This window comes from Scyliorhinus torazame, chromosome 2 (genome assembly GCF_047496885.1).
Source record: "Scyliorhinus torazame isolate Kashiwa2021f chromosome 2, sScyTor2.1, whole genome shotgun sequence".
Taxonomy (NCBI): Eukaryota; Metazoa; Chordata; class Chondrichthyes; order Carcharhiniformes; family Scyliorhinidae; genus Scyliorhinus; species Scyliorhinus torazame.
Genome location: NC_092708.1, coordinates 442,939 through 452,956, shown reverse-complemented (window position 1 = coordinate 452,956; position 10,018 = coordinate 442,939).

Here is a 10,018-nt window from a genome sequence, read left to right as displayed (position 1 = left end):
ACTTTATTTTCTCGAGACTGAGAAACCCAGCCATGTCACTAACCCAGGTCTCTACACTCGGGGGTTTCGAGTCCCTCCACATTAACAGGATCCGTCTCCGGGCTACCAGGGAGGCAAAGGCCAGAACGTCGGCCTCTTTCGCTTCCTGAACTCCCGGATCGTCTGACACACTGAGATCGCTATCTCTGGACTCGGCACCACCCGCGTGTCCAAGATCTTGGACATTGCCTGAGCGAATCCCTGCCAGAATCCTTTGAGAGCCGGGCATGCCCAGAACATATGGACATGATCCGCAGGGCTTCCCGCACACCTCGCACATTTATCCTCAACCCCAAAGAGCTTGCTCATCCTGGTTGCCGTCATGTGTGCCCGGTGGACCACCTTAAACTGGATTAAGCTAAGCCTGGCACATGATGAGGAGGAATTGACCCTGTTTAGGTCATCCGCCCACAGGCCCGCATCCACCTCCCCGCCTAGCTCCTCCTCCCATTTGCCCTTAAGCTCGTCCACTGGGGCTTCCTCCGCCTCCTGAAGTTCCCGGTAAATGTCCAAAACGTTCCCCTCCCCTACCCAGGTGCCAGAGACCACCCTATCCTGTATCCTGCGTGGGGGTAGCAGCGGAAATGATACCACCTGCTTTTTCAGAAAGGCACGTACCTGAAGGTATCTGAAAGCCTCTAACCGCTCCCACATCGGCCCTCCCCCAATACCCATTTCCTAATCATGGCTATGTTAGCCGCCCAATAGTAGCTGCAAAAGTTCGGCAGCGCCAGCCACCCCCCCCCCCCCCCCCCGCCCCCCCCCCCCCCCCCTCCCCCGACTGCGCTCCAGGTACAGTCTCTTTACTCACGGGGTCTTATTTGCCCATATGAATCCCGAGATGATCTTGTTCACCCGCTTAAAGAAGGACTTAGCGATGAAGACGGGTAGGCACTGGAAGACGAACAGGAATCTGGGGAGGACCGCCATCTTAACGGTCTGCACCCTCCCCACTAGAGATAGCGGGAGCATGTCCCACCTTTTGAAGTCCCCCCTCCATCTGCTCTACCAGCCGAGATAGATTAAGCTTGTGGAGGACACCTGTATCCATAGGTACCGAAAGTTCTTCTCGACCAGCTTTAGCGGAAGCTCTCCCAGTCCCTTTTCCTGCCCCTTAGCTGGGATCACCAACATCTCGCGGGCGGCTCTATCGCAAGGGTGAATAATAACGGGGAGAGGGGCACCCCTGCCTCGTCCCCCGGTGGAGCCTGAAGTATTCCGACCTCACCCTGTTCATGCACACACTTGTCACTGGGGCCGTGTCTTCCTTATAGGACTTTGTCTTCTCACACGGCCACTTCTGGTCCAATTCTCCAGACACCGGAGGGGGATTTCTCCTCACTGTCTCACTCTTCACCGATTTATCCCATAAAATCTGGAAGAAAACGGGGAAAAAGGTCCAAAAGTCCGTCACAGACGGGAGCTATCAAATGTGCGACCGACTCCTCCATGGCCGCCACAGGACAACCTTCAAACTTTTAAGATGCGCAAGCACCCTTGACTGGGCCTCCCAACCCTCTCACGTTCCACGTGACTATCCTAACTGGGGGTTCCCCCTTTCTTATCCACCATCATCATACCACCGGGCCCTGCCCCATGAGCCGGACCCGTCCCTTTCCATTATTTTTTTTTAATAATCATTTTATTGAGGTATTTGTTTGTCTTTGTAACAGCAGCAATATAAACAATGTACATGAGAATATAAACATAGTGCAAATACAACCGCCCTCCCCCACAGGTCCCACCATTAATTAACCCCCTAATCTACGCTAACCTAACGCCCCCCCCACCCCCCCTCTGCTGACGATTAATTTTCCGCGAAGAAGTTGACGAACGGTTGCCACCTCCGGGCGAACCCTAACAGTGACCCTCTCAAGGCGAACTTGATTTTCTCCAAACAGAGAAAGCGAGCCATGTCCGATAGCCAGGTCTCCGACTTCAGGGACTTTGAGTCCCTCCAAGCTAATAAGCTATAAGCTATGAGGAGCGATTGAATAAACTCGGTTTGTTCTCACTGGAACAAAGGAGGTTGAGGGGCGACCTGATAGAGGTATACAAAATTATGAGGGGCATAGACAGAGTGGATAGTCAGAGGCTTTTCCCCAGGGTAGAGGGGTCAATTACTAGGGGGCATAGGTTTAAGGTGAGAGGGGCAAAGTTTAGAGTAGATGTACGAGGCAAGTTTTTTACGCAGAGGGTAGTGGGTGCCTGGAACTCACTACCGGAGGAGGTAGTGGAGGCAGGGACGATAGGGACATTTAAGGGGCATCTTGACAAATATATGAATAGGATGGGAATAGAAGGATACGGACCCAGGAAGTGTAGAAGATTGTAGTTTAGTCGGGCAGTATGGTCGGCACGGGCTTGGAGGGCCGAAGGGCCTGTTCCTGTGCTGTACATTTCTTTGTTCTTTGTTTGTTCTAATAGTATCCGTCTCCAGGCTACCGGGGAAGCAAAGGCTAGAACGTCTGCCTCTTTCTCCTCCTGGATTCCCGGGTCTTTCGACACCCCGAAAATCGCCACCTCTGGACTCAGTGCCACCCTTGTTTTTAAAACCTTGGACATGACATCCGTAAAGCCCTGCCAGAACATGTGGCCATGGTTCGCTGGTCCTCCCGCACATTTTGCACACCTGTCTTCCACCCCAAAGAATCTGCTCATCCGGGCCACTCTCATGTGAGCCCGGTGAACGACCTTGAATTGTATCAGGCTGAGCCTGGCACATGTTGTGGTCACGTTGACCCTACCCAACGCGTCCGCCCAAAGGCCCTCCTCTATCTCTCCCCACAGCTCCTCCTCCCACTTTCGCTTCAGCTCCTCGGTCTGCGTCTCCTCTGATCCCATAAGTTCCTTGTAAATGTCTCAGATGCTCCCTTCTCCTACCCCCCCTTTCCATTATTAACATCGAACCCCCTCCCCCTTCCCAGAATCCCCCCCTGCACCTCCCCTCGAAAAAATCTCAACCAGTATCCATCCTCTTCCTCCCCCCTTGCTCGCCTCATACGCCCATCGAAACCTGATAACCAGGCTCCAATGTCTGCAGCCCTCCTCTCACCTCACCTCCGTTCACTAGCCGACTTTAGTTAAGGGAGGGGCAGGACTGGCAGCTCAATGTTCCGGGGTACAGATGCTATAGAAAGGATAGAACAGGAGGTAAGAGAGGAGGGGGAGTGGCGTTTTTGATTAGGGAGAACATCACGGCAGTACTTAGAGGGGATATATCCGAGGGTTCGCCCACTGAGTCTATATGGGTGGAACTGAAAAATAAGAAGGGAGAGATCACCTTGGTAGGACTGTACTACAGGCCCCCAAATAGTCAGCGGGAAATTGAGGAGCAAATATGTAAGGAGATTACAGATAGCTTCAAGAATAATAGGGTGGTAGTAGTAGGGGACTTTAACTTTCCCAACATTGACTGGGACAGCCATAGCATTAGGGGCTTGGATGGAGGGAAATTTGTTGAGTGTATTCAGGAGGAATTTCTCATTCAGTATGTGGATGGACCGACTAGAGAGGGGGCAAAACTTGACCTCGTCTTGGGAAATAAGGAAGGGCAAGTGACAGAAGTGCTAGTGAGGGATCACTTTGGAACAAGTGACCATAACTCCATTAGTTTTAAGATGGCTATGGAGAATGATAGGTCTGGCTCAAGAGTTAAAATTCTTAATTGGGGCAAGGCCAATTTTGATGGTATCAGACAGGAACTTGCAGAGGTAGATTGGGGGAGACTGTTGGCAGGCAAAGGGACGGCTGGTAAATGGGAGGCTTTTAAAAATGTGTTAACCAGGGTGCAGGGTAAGCACATTCCCTTTAGAGTGAAGGGCAAGGCTGGTAGAAGTAGGGAACCCTGGATGACTCGAGATATTGAGACTCTGGTCAAAAAGAAGAAGGAGGCATATGACGTACATAAGCAACTGGGATCAAGTGGATCCCTTGAAGAGTATAGAGATTGTCGAAATAGAGTTAAGAGGGAAATCAGGAGGGCAAAAAGGGGACATGAAATTGCTTTGGCAAATAATGCAAGGGAGAATCCAAAGAGATTCTACAGATACATAAAGGGGAAAAGAGTAACTAGGGACAGAGTAGAGCCTCTTAAGGATTAACAAGGACATCTATACGCAGAGCCACAAGAGTTGGGGGAGATCCTGAATGAATATTTCTCATCGGTATTCACGGTGGAGAAATTTATGGATGTTAGGAAACTAAGGGAAATAAATAGTGATGTCTTGAGAAGTGTGCATAGTACAGAGGAGGAGGTGCTGGAAGTCTTAAAGCGCATCAAGGTAGATAAATCCCCGGGACCTGATGAAATGTATCCCAGGATGTTGTGGGAGGCTAGGGAGGAAATTGCGGGTCCCCTAACAGAGATATTTGAATCATCGGCAGCCACAGGTGAGGTGCCTGAAGATTGGAGAGTGGCGAATGTTGTGCCCTTGTTTAAGAAGGGCAGCAGGGAAAAGCCTGGGAACTACAGACCGGTGAGCCTAACGTCTGTAGTAGGTAAGTTGCTAGAAGGTATTCTGAGAGACAGGATCTACAAGCATTTAGAGAGGCAAGGACTGATTCGGGGCAGTCAGCATGGCTTTGTGCGTGGAAAATCATGTCTCACAAATTTGATTGAGTTTTTTGAGGGGGTGACCAAGAAGGTAGATGAGGGCAGTGCAGTAGACGTTGTCTACATGGACTTTAGCAAAGCCTTTGACAAGGTACCGCATGGTAGGTTGTTGCAGAAGGTTAAAGCTCACGGGATCCAGGGTGAGGTTGCCAATTGGATTCAAAATTGGCTGGACGACAGAAGGCAGAGAGGGTGGTTGTAGAGGGTTGTTTTTCAAACTGGAGGCCTGTGACCAGTGGTGTGCCTCAGGGATCGGTGCTGGGTCCACTGTTATTTGTGATTTATATTAATGATTTGGATGAGAATTTAGGAGGCATGGTTAGTAAGTTTGCAGATGACACCAAGATTGGTGGCACAGTGGATAGTGAAGAAGGTTATCTAGGATTGCAACGGGATCTTGATCAATTAGGCCAGTGGGCCGACGAATGGCAGATGGAGTTTAATTTAGATAAATGTGAGGTGATGCATTTTGGCAGATCGAATCAGGCCAGGACCTACTCAGTTAATGGTATGGCGTTGGGGAGAGTTATAGAACAAAGAGATCTAGGAGTACAGGTTCATAGCTCCTTGAAGGTGGAGTCGCAGGTGGACAGGGTGGTGAAGAAGGCATTCGGCATGCTTGGTTTCATTGGTCAGAACATTGAATACAGGAGTTGGGACGTCTTGTTGAAGTTGTACATGACATTGGTACGGCCACACTTGGAATACTGTGTGCAGTTCTGGTCACCCTATTATAGAAAGGATATTATTAAACTAGAAAGAGTGAAGAAAAGATTTACTAGGATGTTGCCGGGACTTGATGGTTTGAGTTATAAGGAGAGGCTGGATAGACTGGGACTTTTTTCCCTGGAGCGTAGGAGGCTTAGGGGTGATCTTATAGAGGTCTATAAAATAATGAGGGGCATAGATAAGTCAACATCTTTTCCCAAAGGTAGGGGAGTCTAAAACTAGAGGGCAGAGGTTTAAGGTGAGAGGGGAGAGATTCAGAAGGGCCCAGAGGGGCAATTTCTTCACTCAGAGGGTAGTGAGTGTCTGGAATGTGCTGCCAGAGGTAGTAGTAGAGGCGGGTACAATTGTGTCTTTTAAAAAGCATTTAGATAGTTACATGGGTAAGATGGGTATAGAGGGTTATGGGCCAAGTGCGGGCAACTGGGACTAGCTTAATGGTAAAAACTGGGCGGCATGGACTGGTTGGGCCGAAGGGCCTGTTTCCATGCTGTAAACTTCTATGATTCTATGATTCGAGTTAGCTAGCGCGGTTGCCCCCCCCCCCCACAAAGGCATACCGTCCCCTCCCACCCAGTCCCAGAAGAAAAAGAAAAGCAATCGAACCCATGCAATTCAATGAAATAACATAACCACTGCAACAAAAAAAAGGAACAAAAATGCCAATCAAACCAAACAAAAACTTAAACTCGACAACAATGTGAAGTCATTAGGGTTAGGGTTAGTAAGTCACAATACATGTCAGTGAAAAGAAAGTTACAACATTTATACATTTTCCAGCTCTCCAATCACAGTCCACGATCTCTCTTCCAGCTCCACTCCTCACTTCTGTCCCAGGCCTTCTGCCTTCATGAACGCCTCAGCCACCTCCACCGTTTCAAAATAAAAATCTTTGGTGTTGTACGTCGCCCTCAGCTTTGCCGGGTTTACCAAATCGCAGTCCCTTGTTGTACAGCGCAGCCTTCACTCGACTGAACGCCGCTCGTCTCTTCACCAACTCCAACGTCAAGTCCAAGCACCATCCCACTGCACCTCCTGCTTCTGCTTTGCCCAGCTTAACACCTTCTCCTTCATGTAGTATTTTTTGAGCAGATAATTACTGCTCTCGGTGGCTCGTTTACTTTGCATTTTGGCCTTAATGACCGATGAGGTCAGTCCAGTTCATACCGGGAGGGCCTTCACCCTCCCCCATCAACTCCGCCACCATCTTAGCAAAGTACTCTGTTGGCCATGAGACCTCTGCCCCTTCAGGCAAGCCCACAATTCTCAGATTTTGCTGCCTCGAGCGTTTCTCCAAGTCCTCGAGCTTTGCTCGGAGTCCTCTGTTGACCTCCCCAACTTCTGTAGTTTGTCTCCCATCGAGGTGAGCTGGTCGCTGTGCTGCGACATGGCCTCCTCCACTTCCTTCATCTTTTCACCCTGTTCACTCACCTCGGCCGATGTCTTTGCCACATCCAGATAGGATGAATGCGTGGCTCGAGAGATGGTGCAAGAGGGAGGGATTCAAATTCCTGGGACATTGGAACCGGTTCTGGGGGAGGTGGGACCAGTACAAACCGGACGGTCTGCACCTGGGCAGGACTGGAACCGATGTCCTGGGGGGGGGGGGGTTGTTAGAGCTGTTGGGGAGGGTTTAAACTAATGTGGCAGGGGGATGGGAACCGATGCAGGAAGTTGGAAGGTAGTAAAACAGGGACAGAAACATAAGGCAGTAAGGGGGAAAGTGTAAGGCAGAGAAGCCATAGTCAAAAATCAAAAAGGGCGACAGTACAAGGTACAGTGACTGAGGGGAGCTCAGTGAATAGGACCAGTAATACTAAAAGGAATAAAACGGGAAGTAAAAACATTAATGGTAAGCGACGTGGCAGGTTGTTACATGACGATATGGGTTCAACGACAAGGAAAATTAGGAGAAAGGTTAAGAGGAAATATAACTTAGGAGAGGTTACTGATCGAGGTAGTAAGATTCAAAACAGAGGTAAAAAAGCCAACATAAGTGTACTATACCTGAATGCTCGTAGTATTTGGAATAAGGTAAATGAGTTGATGGTGCAAATCATCATGAATGACTATGATTTAGTGGCCATTACTGAAACATGGTTAAAGGATGGTCACGACTGGGAGTTAAATATCCGAGGGTATCAAACTATTCGGAAGGACAGAGTGGATGGCAAGGGAGGTGGTGTAGCTCTGTTATTTAAGGATGACATCCGGGCAACAGTAAGGGATGACATCGGTGCAATGGAGGATAAGGTTGAATCCATTTGGGTGGAAATCAGGAATAGTAAGGCGAAAAAGTCACTGATAGGAGTAATCTATAGGCCACCAAATAGTAACATTATGGTGGGGCAGGCAATGAACAAAGAAATAACTGATGCATGTAGAAATGGTACAACAGTTATCATGGGGGATTTTAATCTACATGTTGATTGGTTTAACCAGGTTGGTCAAGGCAGCCTTGAGGAGGAGTTTATAGAATGTATCCGCGATAGTTTCCGAGAACAGTATGTAATGGAACCTACGAGGGAACAAACGGTCCTAGATCTGGTCCTGTGTAATGAGACAGGATTGATTCAGGATCTCATAGTTAGGGATCCTCTCGGAAGGAGCGATCACAATATAGTGGAATTTAAAATACAGATGGAGGGTGAGAAGGTAAAATCGAACACTAGTGTTTTGTGCTTAAACAAAGGCGATTACAATGGGATGAGAGAAGAACTAGCTAAGGTAGACTGGGAGCAAAGACTTTTTGGTGAAACAGTTGAGGAACAGTGGAGAACCTTCCAAGCGATTTTTCACTGTGCTCAGCAAAGGTAAATACCAACAAAAAGGAAGGACGGTAAAAAGAGGGAAAATCGACCGTGGATATCTAAGGAAATAAGGGAGAGTATCAAATTGAAGGAAAAAGCATACAAAGTAGCAAAGATCAGTGGGAGACTAGAGGACTGGGAAATCTTTAGGGGGCAACAGACAGCTACTAAAAAAGCTATAAAGAGTAAGATAGATTATGACAGTAAACTTGCTCAGAATATAAAAACAGATAGTAAAAGTTTCTACAAATATATAAAACAAAAAAGGGTGGCTAAGGTAAATATTGGTCCTTTAGAGGATGAGAAGGGGGATTTAATAATGGGAGATGAGGAAATGGCTGAGGAACTGAACAGATTTTTTGGGTCGGTCTTCACAGTGGAAGACACAAATAACATGCCAGTGACTGATAGAAATGAGGCTATGACAGGTGAGGACCTTGAGAGGATTGTTATCACTAAGGAGGTAGTGGTGGGCAAGCTAATGGGGCTAAAGGTAGACAAGTCTCCTGGCCCTGTTGGAATGCATCCCAGAGTGTTAAAAGAGATGGCTAGGGAAATTGCAAATGCACTAGTGATAATTTACCAAAATTCACTAGACTCTGGGGTGGTCCCAGCGGATTGGAAATTAGCAAACGTGACGCCACTGTTTAAAAAAGGAGGTAGGCAGAAAGCGGGTAATTATAGGCCAGTTAGCTTAACTTTGGTGGTCGGGAAGATGCTGGAATCTATCAAGGAAGAAATAGCGAGGCATCTGAATGGAAATTGTCCCATTGGGCAGACTCAGCATGGGTTCATAAAGGGCAGGTCGTGCCGAACTAATTTAGTGGAATTTTTTGAGGACATTACCAGTGCGGTAGATAACGGGGAGCCAATGAAATGAAATGAAAATCGCTTATTGTCACGAGTAGGCTTCAATGAAGTTACTGTGAAAAGCCCCTAGTCGCCACATTCCGGCGCCTGTTCGGGGAGGCTGGTACGGGAATCGAACCGTGCTGCTGGCCTGCCTTGGTCTGCTTTAAAAGCCAGCGATTTAGCCCAGTGTGCTAAACCAGCCCCTAATGGATGTATATCAGGATTTCCAGAAAGCCTTTGACAAGGTGCCACACAAAAGGTTGCTGCATAAGATAACGATGAAGGCATTCAGGGTAAAGTTGTAGCATGGATAGAGGATTGGTTAATTAATAGAAAGCAAAGAGTGGGATTAATGGGTGTTTCTCTGGTTGGAAATCAGTAGCTAGTGGTGTCCCTCAGGGATCAGTGTTGGGCCCACAACTGTTCACAATTTACATAGATGATTTGGAGTTGGGGACCAAGGGCAATGTGTCCAAGTTTGCAGATTACACTAAGATGAGTGGGAAAGCAAAAAGTGCAGAGGATACCGGAAATCTGCAGAGGGATTTGGATAGGTTAAGTGAATGGGCTAGAGTCTGGCAGATGGAATACAATGTTGATAAATGTGAGGCTATCCATTTTGGTAGGAATAACAGCAAAAGGGATTATTATTTAAATGATAAAATATTAAAACATGCTGCTGTGCAGAGAGACCTGGGTGTACTAGTGCATGAATCACAAAAAGTTGGTTTACAGGTGATTAAGAAGGCAAATGGAATTCTGTCCTTCATTGCTAGAGGGATGGAGTTTAAGACTAGGGAGGTTGTGCTGCAATTGTATAAGGTGTTAGTGAGGCCACACCTGGAGTATTGTGTTCAGTTTTGGTCTCCTTACTTGAGAAAGGACGTACTGGCACTGGAGGGTGTGCAGAGGAGATTCACTAGGTTAATCCCAGAGCTGAAGGGGTTGGATTACGAGGAGAGGTTGAGTAGACTGG